Raw genomic sequence first — 15,180 nt, forward strand, 5'->3', positions numbered from 1 at the left:
GTGGAGATCACTGGAACACAGGCATTTATTTGGATAGCAATAATTGAGAAGCTCATTTTATTCCAGTAAGAATCTTTCAACTGCAATCAATTCACATGCCATCCCAAATAGTGGAGGTCAGCAGAGCACAGCAAGTACCTCAGCAAGCACTGTTGACAATGTTAAAATGCAATAAACAGAGAGCTGTGGCTCTGCATGAGGGGGTGCGCATTAATCCCTGTTTGGAGAGCGTGTGATTGGCAGACTCAGATCTTTTAGGATCTTTCTGATGGAAAATGCTTCATATTTCTTTAGTTTACACTTGTCTACTTCTCTTGGCATGCTGTGGTGGAAGCACTGTCCAGGATTGCTGGCACCTTCTCAGTACATCTCCCCAAAGCACACCTAAAAGATGAATGTTCTTGCTACTATTCCTGCTAAGGCTTCCTCCTCGTGCTGCCATTGTGCAGTGCTCTGGAATACAAAACATGGAAATAATAGAGTAGATTAATTAGGTAATGTTTGCACAGGACCTGGAAAATATAAAGAACTATATAATTGCTAAGTAGACTAGATTAATTAGTTAGTGTTTACCCAGTGCTTTGTAAATGTAAAGGCATCAAAGCAGTGCTTAGTGTTATAATTAATTAAGTTTTCACTCTGGGATGCTCTGCTTCAGTTCTGAGGTAGGACCATGGTCTTCCTTCCACTGGCAGCTGTGTGCTGCTGTTGCTCTGGCCCTGCTCCCTCCCAGCCCTGTGTGCCTAGGCTGGAGGCTGTGTATGGAAGCATGCCAAAAGCCATGCTTGGCATGAGTCCCTGATGCTCTGGGTAGTAAATGGCAGAGGGAACAATGTTACTTTGCTGAGCATGTGAGGAGCAGTTCATACCCAGGCAGTGCTGAAAAAAATTGTGTTGCAGGGCCATGGTCTGACCCTGCACTGCTGCATCTTTCCTGAGTGATTGCGGAGCCGCTGCAGTGCCTGTGTCTGTAGCTTTGTGGGAGGAGGCTCAAGAATGTGCTATGTCCCTGGGAGATCCAAGCCCAACGGGTGCTGGCAGCTGGGAGCCAAGGCAGTCAGGCAGGCTGCTGTAATGGCTGCTCTGACACGTTCTTCATCTGCCATAGAGCAGTGCCTCTGCCATCTGCTGTCACTTCACACTTGGAGATGGGCTTCCCAGTGCCTTCCCCCACTTCTGTTCTTCTCTTTTTTTGCACTTTGGTCTTTGCAGAGAGAAGAAATGCGTGAAGAACAGGAGGCTGATAGAAAGGGAATGGGAAGAAAGTGCAGTCCTTCCCTGAATGCCAGTTAGGACTCATAGCTGGCACTGGGGAACTGCTGTCTGCAGTCCATGCTCTCCCTTCACAGGGAGCTCTGCTAGCCTGGCCACAGGCTCAAAACTGACTGATAGCATGCACAGGAAAGAGCCAAGAGGAGCTTACTCCATCTGCTGAGAAAGGAGGTCTGCCTTCAGCTGCTCGTGCAGGTGCTTGGAGGACTGTGACTGGTTGCAAGTTTGGGCACCTGTCCTTGCCACAGGCTGGGTTGTGCTCACTCATGCACTCTGCTTACAGGACCATGAGGTTTTCTGTCCTCAACTCCTTGGTGAAAACAAGCTTTGTGAAATAGCTGGGAGGTCAAAGCACACAACTTGCCTATTAGCTATATCTTTGATTTATTCCAAAACTTTCTTCCTCAGGTTCAGTGGATGGAGGTGTGGAGGAAGTCTGAAGCAAGGAGGGAAGCGGAATGCCAGGCATGGGAGGCCTGGAGCATGCAGCCAGTCCCAGTCCTGCTGGCTTGGGAATGCTCTGTAATGCCTGCATGCCAGGCAAGAGGGAGTGACTTCAAAGCACATCTTTATTAGGGTACACTGCTTATCATCAAAGAAATGTCAGGGCTGCTCTACACTGACTCTCTGCCTGCGGCACTAAACTAGCCTGTCATTCAGAAGTCTCAGTACAAACCACAACTGCTGACAGAGTCCTGGAAAAATTTATTTTTCCACATCTAATTGCCCTTTTTGCTTTGTAAACATAAAGGTTGAAGCTTAAACTCTGACAGCTCCAGTAGCCTTTTGCTTAACTCCTTAAAAAAAATGACATTCGGCATGTTAAATTTTGCTTTTACCACTGCCTGAAATCTCACAAAATCTGCACAATGTTTTTTTAAAGATCATTGAAGCATTTCAGCACTCACTTTGGGAAAAACCCTTCAACTAACAAAAAGACAAAAGCTGGTGCCTGAAGAGCCAAGACCTTTCCCCATAGCAATTCAGGATAAAAATGCTTGACCAAAAGAGGCACAGCGAGCAATTGGCATTCCACCTTTCCCTTGGAGCAGATTAAAGAATGCCTATCTGCTCTTGTTATTGTTCCAGAAAGAAATGAAACATCGAAGACAGGAGAAAAAGATAAACAACTGTTAAAAAGCAAAATTGGATGTATATAGCAGTCTGAAAACTTCCAGTTCAGTTTCTTCAGTGACATGGGTTCTCTGTCCTGGAGGAGGATCCCCCGAAGTGGGGGGATGCACTGTTCCCCAGACTCTGCACTGCCTCCTCTGAGAGCATCGTGCCTGCAGGAGCCTCCTCTGGGTCAGGGCTTTTAGCTGCTCCTGCTGCAGTCTTTCACCATTCAAGATGCATGTCCTAAATCACTTCAACCACAGAGAAGTGATTTTGTAGCCACAGCTCTTGAAGAAATATCCTCTGTTTTTCTGGGAGGTGCTGCCCATTCCCTCCGTCTGACATGAAAACAGGGTCATTGCATCACCATCATTGTCTCTGCAGAGACCCTCCTGGCCTGGGCTCTGCTTCCATCTGCCCACGGAGATGAGGACCAGACTGCCCTGCCGCCAGCCTCCAAACCTGCATGGCACAGACCCTGTGCTCGTCCCTGCCCCTGCAGCCAGCCTGGCCAGCACCCAGCTACCCCCAGCTGATGGATCTGTGTCTGTGAACGAGTGGCAGCGTGGTCGGCATTGTCCTGAGTGTCAGATTCTTCCTAAGTGGCAGCTCTAATGGGCTGTGGGTGATCAGATGCTCCTGGGATAACAAGTTTTTGGAAAGAGATAAATGCAGCAAATGTGCACGAACAGGGGGATATTGTCATGGCTTAACCCCAGCAAAAAACTCAGTCCCACACAACTGTTTGCTCACCCTTCTCCCTCAGAGGGATGGGAAGGAGAATCAGAAAAAGGGTGTTTTTCTGTAGATTGAAATAAGAACAGTTCAATTATTAAAATAAAGTAAAATATTGCTACTTCTACCCTGGAGTTCAGTAGAGCTGACTTTGGCCTCTTCAGGGATCTGCTGTCAGTGTCCTTTTCATAGAATATCTTCCATACTTTCCCAGAGATTCAGTTTCTCTATCCAGTGCATGTTTTAGTTCCTGTCCTCCAGAGTTCACAGGTAGTGCTTGGTTCCCATCTCTGCTGTTGGCTTTAGTTTTGTTTCTGCAGACATATTTGACTACTTCCTGGCCACTGTTTCATGGAGGATGTAAATTTAACCAGAGGTGTTGTCATGGTTTGACACTGGCCAAGCATCAGGCACCCACAAAAGGCACTCGCTTTCCCTCCCCTACCACATGTGGACAGCATAGAGAAAAAAATTAAGAAAGGGTTTATGAGTTGAGATAGGGACAGGGAGAAAACTCTTCAAGGGCAAAACAGGCTCAACTTAGAGGTACAAAGTACAGGTGTACAGGTGCAAGTGGAGGAACCTTGTGTAGATGCTCCCTGGTTATCACTGGACCATGTCACTTTCCTCTTTCATTAGCCTTGTTTTAGCTACCCACTCCTGTACTTCTCCTTCAGTCCATCAGACACTTCATTTCTCCCTTGCAGGGCTCAGTTGACAGGCATTTTTGCTCTTCACCAGACAGCGTGTGTTCTTGTCAGCTGCCAGGCAGCTGATCATGATTAGATTGTAGTTGTGATAGTGGTTTCCTGTCTTTCAAGCCTGAACAGATGGTGTACTGCTCCCAGTCCAAGGCTTGACTTTCATAGTGCTTCATGGCTTGGTCAAATGGCAGTTGTGGAATCTGTGCACATGAAGCCTCTCAAGAAGACCATTGTGAGGGAAAGGAGCAACTGTGTCCTCTAAGAACCCTGCAAAGTTATACCCACTTCAGAGGAGTGCTGGGGTGCTTTTGTTTGTTGGATGCAGTCCTCCAAACTACAGTGCTGTTCCTCACCTTAAAAATCTGTTGCTATCTCAGTCTCTCAATATCATATTTAGGCTTGATATTTTAGAGAGTAACTAGTGTTTTATCCAGTAAGAGATGCTACTTTTCAATGTTATGTTACAGGATCAATAAGGACCAGGAATGGGGCCCTATATGATAGGCCTGATAATGGATTTGCTCCCAGAATTTCCAGATTTCCTTCTTCCTCTGTCAGTTTTCCATTCTAACATTACAGGTTTTCCTATCTATCAGCTATACAGGGTAACCTGATGTGGCTTCTTCTGTAGAAGGTGTATTGGGGCTTGCATCAGTGACAGAAGCCCCCCATGCCTGAGGAGTCTGGTGGTGATGGAGCTGTCTCAGGAAGGAGCTCCCCTGCACAGTTCAGTAGACTTGGGCAGTATTCTGACTGCCTTGTGAAGATCCATGAAATGAATGATCATCAAATGTGGCCACTCCCTTCCAAAAAATAACATTTCTGCTGCACCTCATCCTGTAACAAAACAGCTTCTTCTCATAAAATAATAAGCTTCCATCTCTTCATTTTTTGCATTGCATGGGAATGACTGGCAACCTGATCACATGTGCCAATTTATTAACTAAATCTCATTTACTAACTGGGAACAAATTATTTTTCTTGTAGCTGCTGAATACAAATGAGGTTGGGCTTCAGAGCTGCCCAGGTGCCAGGAAGCTTCCTTGGCCCATTTGTCCCCGTGTCAATGACAGTTGCACTCTGCCAGTAAAAAACTTGTTTTCTGATAGGCCCTGCTAGCTGTGAGAGGGTTGCTGAGCTCCAGGCTAAGGAATGCTTACACAGGAGGAAGGTTCAGAGACCTATCTCTGGTGCTGAGCTGCAAGAGCTCTGTTCTAGTGCAGAGGAACACATCCCCAGCGCTGGCAATAATTTCTTCCAAACTGTGTGCCCTGCCCAAGTGACAGAGAGAGAGCGGCCAGCCTTGGAGCACTCCACTTCTAAGGGCAGCCATCAGCTGTGGCCTGTGCCCCATCCTGACACACGTCTCTATAGTGACAGAGCATGGGAAAGAATGATGTTCTGAGAGCTGTGGGGACACAGCAAGGCTTTACACCCTTCTGACAAGGGCCATCCCACCCACTGCCTGCTGCCCTCAGGACAGGGCCAGCCAGGACAGGCAGAGCCCAGGTGGAGACTGAGGGGGAAGGGGCATCTATTAGCGAGTTTCCCTGCCCAGGCTGCTCGCTTTTCTGAGATCTTCCTCTAGGTCTCCCATAGGAAATTATCCCTGGGTACACCCTCTTGGCTCAGCATTTCCAGTTGCTCTCTGGGGGAGCATCTTGGACATCCACTGCACCCATTGGTCCTGTGCCTACATGCAGTTCCCAAACAGTGGGTAAAGTGACCTTCCTAAAACAGCCTGGCACTCACTCCTCTGCACAGAGTCACTGTGCTGGCACTCACTCTCTGCCAGGAGACCATCTCTGTGTAGAATATGGTGGTCCTTTTCAACAGAGGCTTTGGCAAACAATCAGGTTGAGTTTTGAAATCTCTGGGAAGGGCCAGTCTGTGATGAGTGTTTGCTTCTTCATACCTGCCTCCAGGTTTTATGATTTTTCCCGAGAAGGAAAAATAACAAAAAAGATAATTCTTTTAAAACTGTTTCTCTGAGATCCCAGGTTGTTAAGCTTTATGCTGCTAGATAAATCAAACTAACTAACTGAGTTAATTTGTCTGACCATAAAGTGGATTCAATAAGTGTAAAACAAAACTAATTGGTTTGCTTCCATACAAATTTAATCACACTATAAAATGTGATCAATGCAAATAAAAAGCATTGAGTAGGTTGATTATCAAGAATCTATAAAGGAAAAAAATGCGCTTTCAGGAATTGAAAACTGTGTGGATTTCCATCTCTTTGCTGATCATCCCATGATGTAGACCCAGTCCAAATGTGCTGTGCAGGCGGGGGCTGTGGACAGGACCTTGAGAAGAAGCACTCAGCTTTCAGTGAGCTTTGTCTTGACTGCTGCAGCACTCTCATAGAGGCCTCTGAGATCTCAGGAGGGACAGGAGGGCAGGGGTCAGTCCCCTGTCAGTCCCTGAGCCAGGCACAGTCCCTCTCCTGCTCAGGAAGGAGGAGCAGAGAGGAGCACTGCAGAGTCACAGTGGGTGCCCTGACCAGAGGTGACAGTTGTGTTGCTTTGCCTGCTACTGCCCCACCATCAGCTCCTGCCCCTGAGCTTCTGGGAGAAGCACAACTGGGAGCCTCTTGCTGTGTCAGGCACCCTGGAGAGCTTGCTTCCCCTCACTCCTTTCTCCCATCTCCCCAGATTTCAAGGTTAAGTTCTAGTATCTCATAAAACATGCTCATGCCATAATTTCAGCCTGCAGAAAGTCCTTTCCATGCAAGGGCTAGGATCCATATGAATTGCCCTGTTCTATAGCTCCAACTACAATAATGAAACTTTAGATGCTGACAGTTTTTTTGAAAAATACCTAATATAGCTTAAATAATTATTTAATGCAGACAAATAGAAAAGAGAGCATCCATATGCTGTGTTGCAATAAATAATACTTGTAACTTGCTGGGCAGTAGCAGCAGCAGCATGAACAAAGGGCTCTAGCATGGCTAGAGAAGGAGGGTCTAGCTGAGGAGTCACCACAGGAAGGCCCTGCTGGGTGCTTGTGGTGTTGAGGGACAGGATGAGAACCCTCCACAAGCCAAATTAATACAGGACTGTTGAACCTGGGGGAGTAGAAGGAGCTCTTTGTTCTGCTGCTGGTGGTGCCAACAGCTGGCAGGGTCTGCGGGCAGAGGGGCAGCGTTGCCCAGCACAGGTGGTGGGAAGTAGGAGAGGAGTGGGGGCCCCACGCAGGCTACCTGGGCAGCACCTCTGCTCTCTCCAGCTGCAGCCACATCCCAGAGGTTCTGCACCACCTGCCCATGCTGTCTGTGCCCCTGGAGCAGGGTGCAGAGGTTCTCTGTGCTGGCAGAGCCTGGACTCACGTGCAGCCTTGTCCTGCAGGCCTTGTTGGGCAGTTGCTGCAGACTGGAAGGAAAGCGTAAAAGAGTACAGGGAGGCAAATGGCTCCTTGTGAGTGGAATAAACTCCCAGCAAGGGTGCTGCTCTGCCAGGAGCAAAGCCTGTTCGCTTTTGGAGCTGCTCCTCCACCACTTTCCCAGGCTGATGTGGTTTTTGTGAGTATAGCTCTCAGTCTTTCTTTGAGCTCCACAGTCAATGACTGCTTATGGGTTTTTCCTTTGCTTTATAAGCTCAGTGGTATTTGGGAAAGCATCCGGATCCCCTCCATGAGCTCTGACAGATTACAAGGGCTGCACTTAACTGAGTTCACAGTGTTCCACCGTGTCAGCCACACAGCAGCAGGGCTGCGGAGATGTGCCTTGGCATAGCAGAAGATAAAAAACTACAGCAGAGATGGAAGATAAGTGGCAATAAAAACTAAAATGTGGAATGTCTGCCCTTTAAAATATATTAGGCAGTTTATAAATAAGCTCTGTGTTTTTAGGATGAATGCAGAATTGTTCAGTCCCTGAAGAATCTGACCTTGAAGAGAAGAAATGCTGTGAGCAGCTTTCAAAATGTTCTCAGGATGATCAGACAGGACAATTGCTCTTGCTTATTATTTCAGCAGTAGATGGTGTGTTTGGCTGGTGCAGTTTGGGAAGAAACTTGAGCTCCTCTTTCTCCCAGGTAATCTCAGTGTGATGTCAGAGGCAGAGAAGAACTCGAGGGTAAAGTTACCAAGTGTTTGGTGAGATTTCCAGGGATGCGTCACTCCTGGCACACGAGTCACCACTCTTGGCTGGGTGACTTGTGTGCTGGTTCTGACAGCCAAGCTCTGAGGGTGTGAAGCTGAACCAGACAGAAGTGCTCAGCCTGGTTCTCGCCACCTCGCTTGGCTGCCTTGTGCTGCAAAGCTCCTGCCTGGTGAGCTGAGCTGTGCGGGTCTGCCGTGCCAGCAAAGCTCCTGCCTGCACCCTCATCCTGGAGGGAGGAAAGAGCATCTCTCAGGACGTGGGTGCTTGAGCTGTGCTGTTCCTGTTCTCCAAGGGTGGTTGTACACGTGTCTCCCAAGTCTCACAGTAGTGAGGCAGCCTCTTTGGGGTGAGGAGGACTTTCTGCTGATACTGGAGATGTTCCCATTTGTGTTAGGTACTTAGCTTTCTTGTAGGGTGAAGTAGCAAGCCTGTGAACAGAAGACTCTGTGGGGAGTGAGGAGAGGTGGGCTTTGGCTTTTGTTCTGGTAAATGCTGACGAGTCAGATGCTTTCTCTGGACAGCTAGAGGTTCTGGCCCAAACTGGAAAAGGCTGCTGCTGATTTGGGATTCTTCTGCTTTCAGGTAGCCTGCACTGAGGGCCAAGTCTTGTCTTCTGCTGCAATATCTCAGTCTTGGTGAATGAATGCTGTCCTACCAGCCTCTGTTTGGGCAATATGGAAAACAGTGGCCCTGCAGATTCTTTAAGGGGTACGGAGTGAGTAGAGTGGTGAGGTGAACCATAGCCTCCCTATTTTAAATATGTTCTTAGAGAAAACAGAGATTATTCCCTGTGTGGAGGAATAACCAGCAAATTGATACCTGCACATCCTGATGCAGGGAGCCAGAAGCCCCTTGTGCTCTAGGCTCTGGCCGAGAAAATGTAAACAAACTCCAGTTTTATGTCTGACCAAGGAGATATAAACCAAGCATATATTGTAGCCTTTTAAATATGTTGACATTTTACAATCCATCAAGGCCTTTAATTGTATTTTGAGTGAGTTGTTCTATATGTAAATACTAGTTAATGTTGAAATTGTTTATAGCCAAATTGTCTGTTTATGCAAATTGTGTTCCAAGATCACAGAGCTTCTATTGTACCATAAACATGTCTGTTTTATTTAATGTTGGAAATGTTTCCTTTGGCTGCTGTAGCTCTTCGGTGCTGCTAGTGTGGGGGTGAGTGCCAGCCTCCCCGTGGGGCAGAGAGATGTGATGGCTGCTCCAAGAGCTCCTGCTGTGCATCTGACTCCCTGAAGCTGGTCCCCTGGGATGGTGTTTGAACTGCTTTTCTGCCTGCACAGTCCATGGGCTGTGGTATCCTCCACAAACCTTGGAGAGCCCAGTGGCTCCCTCCACTCAGTCTGGCCTGGGATGCAGAGCCCCCACAGGTGCAGATGCTGCTATGTGAAGGGAGGGATTCCCCCACACTCTCTGGCATTCCTTGATCTGGTTTCTGTTAATTCGACGTTTTGGTGCAGAAGATGGCCAGTATTAAAACCCAGACTGCTCCTACTGGGTGTGAAGTGCAGAGAAATCAGCATGCTGCTCCTGCCTGTGCTGCGCCCAGGCAGTAATCGAGATCACCACCCCGCGATAAATCTCTTCCTGCCATCGGACAGAAGAGAGAAGCAGTTACTGTGGGCTTTGCCTCCAGGTTTATTATCACGGGGAAACACATGCAAATGAATGGCTCACCCGATACAAATCAGTCGTGCCGGAGCGTTTGCCGGCTGCGATGCAGACACACGATATCTGTGATCTGCAGGCAAGGAGCAAGCTCAGTCGTGCCTTTGCAGTTGTGTGCAGAGACTCTCACTGAGTGCAGCCGCCTCTGAACTGGCCTCTGTGCCCAGGCCATGCTCCTTTCCTCCTGGATTTTTCAGTCTAATAGTACTGTTGATCTGGCCTTTTTGTTTGCTCAATGTCAGCATTCCTCGGGGAATGTTGCAGAGCACTAGCAGCTACACAGCCTGAAGGTGGGCTCCCATATTATTTCTTCATTAACATTTGTTGTTCATAAATATATATTCACTCCTATTTATCACAAGAACACCGATTACAAACCATAAATTCTAACTGTGGGGAATATTTCAGTCCAGTTTTATTAAAAAGTGATTTTTTAAAATGTTGCCGAGGCTTTTAGCCAGTTATGTGCTACTAAATATTTAAATCTGTATCTCTTGTGGCATGCTGAATTACAGCAAGGGGATATTTAACGTTCCCATTTCTCCAGCATAAATCTGTGAAAGATTGACTGTAAGAAAAATACAGTCAGGAACAGCCCACGTACTTGCTGAGTGCTCTCTCGTGGCATGCGCCCACTGGCACGTCCCTGCCGCTGACAGCAATCCAGCCTGGAGGCAGGTGATTGCCCCCCCATCACTCTGCGGTCACCGTGCCGCCCTGAGCTGGGCCCGGGCTCTGGGCTGGGCTCTGGGCCGGGGCTCTGGGCCGGGGGTTCTGGGCCGGGGGTTCTGGGCCGGGGGCTCTGGGCCGGGTTCTGGGCCGGGGGCTCTGGGCCGGGGGCTCTGGGCCAGGCTCTGGGCTGGGGGCTCTGGTCTGGGGCTCTGGGCTGGGGCTCTGGGCCGGGGGCTCTGGGCCGGGTTCTGGGCCGGGGGCTCTGGGCCGGGGGCTCTGGGCCAGGCTCTGGGCTGGGGTTCTGGGCCGGGGGCTCTGGGCCAGGTTCTGGGCCGGGGGCTCTGGGCCGGGGGCTCCGGTCTGGGGCTCTGGACCAGGGCCTCTGGGTCGGGCTCTGGGCCGGGTTCTGGGCCGGGGATGTGGCAGAACCCCGTGGGTCGCTGGCCATGCTGGTCTGGCACACGGCTGTCAGCGGCAGAGCTACGAGCGCCGGGGGGCCTGTTACCCGCCAATTACACTGCGGGTTTATTGTTTGACCGTGTGCCTGCTTTACGACATGAAAAGCTTTCAACAGTTAAATGGTACTAATATTAACCTCTCCCTCATGGCCTCTAACAGTCTCCACCATTAAAAGTGTGATTAACAAATTAAGTCATCTGGAAGGGATTGGCATGTGGTGTTAAACAATGGTGTAATGAATTTTTTTATGAAATCTGAACCCCTGGCTATATGGAGAGAGGAAGCCCTGTTGCTCTTGCATGATAGCTATGGCAGCAGCTAAATGTGGTGGGAGGACTGAGCCCTGGTATGGTGCTGGTTGCAGGTTCCTGCTGGTTGCCGGTTCCTAAGGTGGGGAGAAGGTGGGGAGAAGCACTGAGGCTGGCGAGGCAGACAGGCTGCCTGGGCCTGCCTGAGGCTCTGGGGTTTGTCATGGTCCTCACTGAGCCAAGGCCTCTCCCCTGCTGCAGGGGCACAAGCTGGTTGCTGCTCAGCTTTGTGGCTCTATGCAGTGCTTGTAACAGTCACAGAAGCTTGGAAAAATGGCTGTTGAAGAGCCTGCTGGGCAGCGATAGAGAAATCTGCTCTTGTCTGGGGCGGACACCTGGATGGCCCAAACACAGCCCCTGTGGGCACAGGGATGGCAAGCACTGCGATGTGGGGCCAGCCTGGAGTGAGGCACTCCTGGCACTCTTCTAACCTGCTGGTTCTAACCACTCAGCACACTATACATGGCAGTTCTGTTCTGATGTGGAAAAGCTTTAAAGCACATACACCTGCTGGCAGGTGACTCTAAAAAGCTGTTATTTGCTTCTGAAAAGCAATCCAAGATTGCCCATAAACAGCCTATTAGGGAATAAGTAGGGGCTGGGGCTGGCAGTTCCCTCCCAGTATCCCCTTCTCCTCCTTTCACATCTTCTTTTGCTTTCATTTCCTGACATGTTCATGGTCTGTGCTGGGGCTCAGAAGCTGAACCACCACGAGAAGCAACCTCCACTCTTGCTCCCTCCAACTGTGTCCCAGGCCTGTCCCCATCTCTGGCTCTACGGTGTCCCAGGCACTGCCAGCATGAGGAGGATGGTGCTGTGTGTGGCTGTGGAAAACACTGCCTAACCAAGCTTCCTGACTGAGGAAAGCAATCAGACAACTTTTCTTCACTGCTGGAAACAGCCCTGGGGCCTGAAAAGCTGGGGGAGGCCGACCCTCTGCACAGGGGCTGTGCTGGCCAGTGGGGCAGGGTGGGTCTGAGGCCGAGGGTGCTGAAACAAGCTGTGTGCCTGGGATGGCACGCCCAGGCTGCCACGGCAACCCCTCCTGCCTGCTGCCCATGTCCTGTCCATCCCGAGCGAGGGAAGCAGGGCACAGCCTCTGCAGCGGGGCTGCTGTGCTGCTGGACGCAACAGAGGGCTGGAGGCTCCTCCAGCCTTGAAGGAGTCACTGTTTGAGTGTGACAGAGCCGTGTGCAGCGCTTCAATGAAGGCACTGAGAATATTCATATTGTGATTTATTCCGTTCTGTTTCTCCATTGATTTTAATTAAGTTCACTCTCGCCTGCCAAGCCTGGGGAACACAAGCAAAAATTGAAAATGTTGAAAGTCAGCCTGCTTTGCACTTGAGTCTTCCCAGGCTTCCATAGAACAAGAGGGAAGGGGGCCTGTACCACCACAAGGGCATTTCCTGTGCTTTGCTGGTCCCCAAATAATAAACATAAAATTAAAATCCTGTTTGGAGAGTCACAAAAGCTATTACAGCTCAGCAGCTGATATTGACTGTGATCAAATCTTTAATGTGATTCACAGCATTCTGGCTGCTCATGTTCACACCTTGATCATGTTAACTCTGGCTTGATTTTTTTTTTCTCCCACACTGAAACAAAGCAAAAAGATTGACAAAAAAATCCAATCTAATCATGCTGTATTTGTTTGTGTCATACTTTTGCCATGAGCAGCATTGTCCGGTGCTGCTGTGTGGCCTCTAAAGACAGGGTCCTCCTGTGAACAGGTGCTCACTCTGGCAGTGGATGTGCCATCCCAGGCCTACACAGGGGCTGCTGGCCTGGAAAACCCTTTGAGGGCCCCAGAAAACCCTATGGCCAGCTAGGGTGTCATTTCTTACATGGTGTCCATGGCTTGGGCCACACCAGTGATGATGCTGCTGTCCAAGGTAGTGGCAAGGATGCTCTTTAGGGCCCCTTTCATGGAGTCATGGGTGATGTTGTACTTCTGCAACCTACAACTTTTAAATAATCTTTGCATGTCTCTTGAATATTAGAGGCAAGCAAAAGTAGTCCCCAAAAGTTACAATCCTTAAATCAGAAACTGGTTTAAAGAACCTGAGTTCTACAGTTGTCTATCTTCATGATATTCTCAAAAGTTAGACTCATTCTTTATATCAGATAGGGTGATAAAATGGTAAGGGCACCTCTTATTCAACTCTAATTTTAAGTAATATGGTCATCAAATTAGACATGAAGAACTAGGAGATATCAGCAAAAATTCTGATGGGATTTAAACCAGGGCAATTTACTGTTTGCCACCCTGTGCTCTCCTCTAGTCATTGGCAGTCCATTGACAATGTCCATTGACACCAAGCCTCCAGATGTGAGGCCTTGGTGTCACTCCCCAGACCTCGGGATTCTGCACTAGGAAGCACCAACTGGGGCCACTTCCATTCCCTCAGGGCAGAGGTGTCCAAGTGTCCCAGCCCCTGTGTGAGGCGAGGAGGGCCACGCTGGGGGCCTGTGCAGAGCTGTGTTGCAATGAGGCAAGGAAATTTCAGAGCCTCCTTGCTCCTTCAGTGCAGTTCCAGGAGCCCGTTAGCTTTGCAGCAGTTCCTTTGCTGACTGCCAAGCTATACTGGTCTCAGAGGTGGCTGCTGAGGGCATGGTCCGAGCCCCTCCAAACAAGGGGGCTAATGGGAACTTCTTAGAGTTGCCAGGAAAGGAAACATGTGCCAAGGTTTGCTGTATTTGATCCTTCCCTCTCTGTGGTGATGGTCTGCTGGAGGAATGACCCTCGTGCTGCATTTCATGTTTGTGTTGGCCATGAGACAGGGCTTCCAAACCAAGGCAAAGCCCAGCCAGTGTGGCTCACATCAGCGGGCCGTGGTCCTGTTGATACCGTCGTCTGGTGCTGAAGTCTCTGGTCTCTGAGGTCTCTGCTGTCACTGCTGAAGTGGCCCAAGAAGCAGGGCATCCCCGGACCGTGGTAGTCCAACCAAACTCTGAGTGCTTTTGGGAAGAACTGGCTGCTCTGCGTGGTGCTTGACACCTTGCTGGCCATGGGCCCAGCGATGGCACCCACCACACCAGGGCACAGTGGCCACATCAGTGCCTGCAGCACTGAGCTCACTCTGCCATCATGGCAAATTGTTATTTATGCTTTCAGACCCTGCTAACTCACAGATAATTAATGTCAGGAAGCTGCCATGGTGCCTTGGCTAATAGCTCAGGAAAAGGAGACACAATGGTCAATTAGCAGCTATTTGATCTGACAGTAACAGCAAAGGGCAGATTTGGCCGCCAGCCCCTCTGCCCCCCTCCCTCCCTCCTTCTCTCTCCTCCTGCTCATGTCAGGGCTCCTGGCGGGCGTGGAGACCATTGGAGATGGAAAGGACCCACAGACACAACCTCTGCCCTGTGCTTGCTGCAGCTGCATCGAGGCTGGCACGGACACCAAATGCCTGGCTGGATGCAGAGGTATGTGCTGGCATCGTAGCCATCGCCTCTCCACCCAGACATGGGGACAGGGTGGAACAGCAGAATCCACTGCAGTGGATTCAGACAGGCCCCCTTTACTGGATGATAAACTGTTTTCCTCTGGAGAAGCCCACATTATGAATTTTGCAATATCGTTAAAGTATTAAATTAGAAAGAGACCTCAGAGCAACAGAGAAGTAATATCTGCATACGCGAGGCCTCCAACTCTAGGCACAGCAATATTAGAGGATTTGTGAAGTTTAACACTATTCTTTTATCTCAGGGCTGAGGCCATAAAATGAGACACCATGATTCACCTGAAAATAAAAATGTATTGAGAATGAGGCTAGATCTGTTCTATCCCCTCTGAGGGGATTGTCAGTGACCCAACCTGCTGTTTGCTGTCACAGCTGTGACAATATCCCCAGCAGAGCATCCATCAGCTCTACATGCAGTAGGGCTGGGGAAATGCCCATTTGTTTTCAGGACCTGTGCTGCTATGGCTGTCAGGGTGATCTGGGACCCAGCTCCCTGTGCTGGGCCAACTGTGAGCAGAGCAGACTTCTGAGACCTCCCGGGGGCTTCTGTCTCTGCAGGCCACTCTGTCTTTGGAACTGCTAGGCGCTGCCAGGGCTCTGCTACTTTCCTCTGCCACTCTCTGAGGGACATTAATGTCTGGAGCTGGGATTAGTTTT

The 15,180-nt window shown here is 49.6% G+C and overlaps 1 long non-coding RNA gene across 3 annotated transcripts in view; it reads left to right on the forward strand.

The window, feature by feature from the left end:
* LOC134426473 (uncharacterized) overlaps positions 1 to 10,271 on the forward strand; it is a 47,176-nt gene extending 36,905 nt beyond the window's left edge. For 2 of the 3 annotated variants that reach the window (XR_010029988.1, XR_010029989.1), the window contains one exon: positions 1,681 to 10,271. This is a non-coding gene — a long non-coding RNA (uncharacterized LOC134426473). The remainder of the gene's footprint in view (positions 1 to 1,680) is intronic. The other variant, XR_010029990.1, reaches the window with a different exon arrangement.
* Positions 10,272 to 15,180: the final 4,909 nt, after the last annotated feature.

This window comes from Melospiza melodia, chromosome 18 (assembly GCF_035770615.1).
Source record: "Melospiza melodia melodia isolate bMelMel2 chromosome 18, bMelMel2.pri, whole genome shotgun sequence".
Lineage (NCBI taxonomy): Eukaryota > Metazoa > Chordata > Aves > Passeriformes > Passerellidae > Melospiza > Melospiza melodia.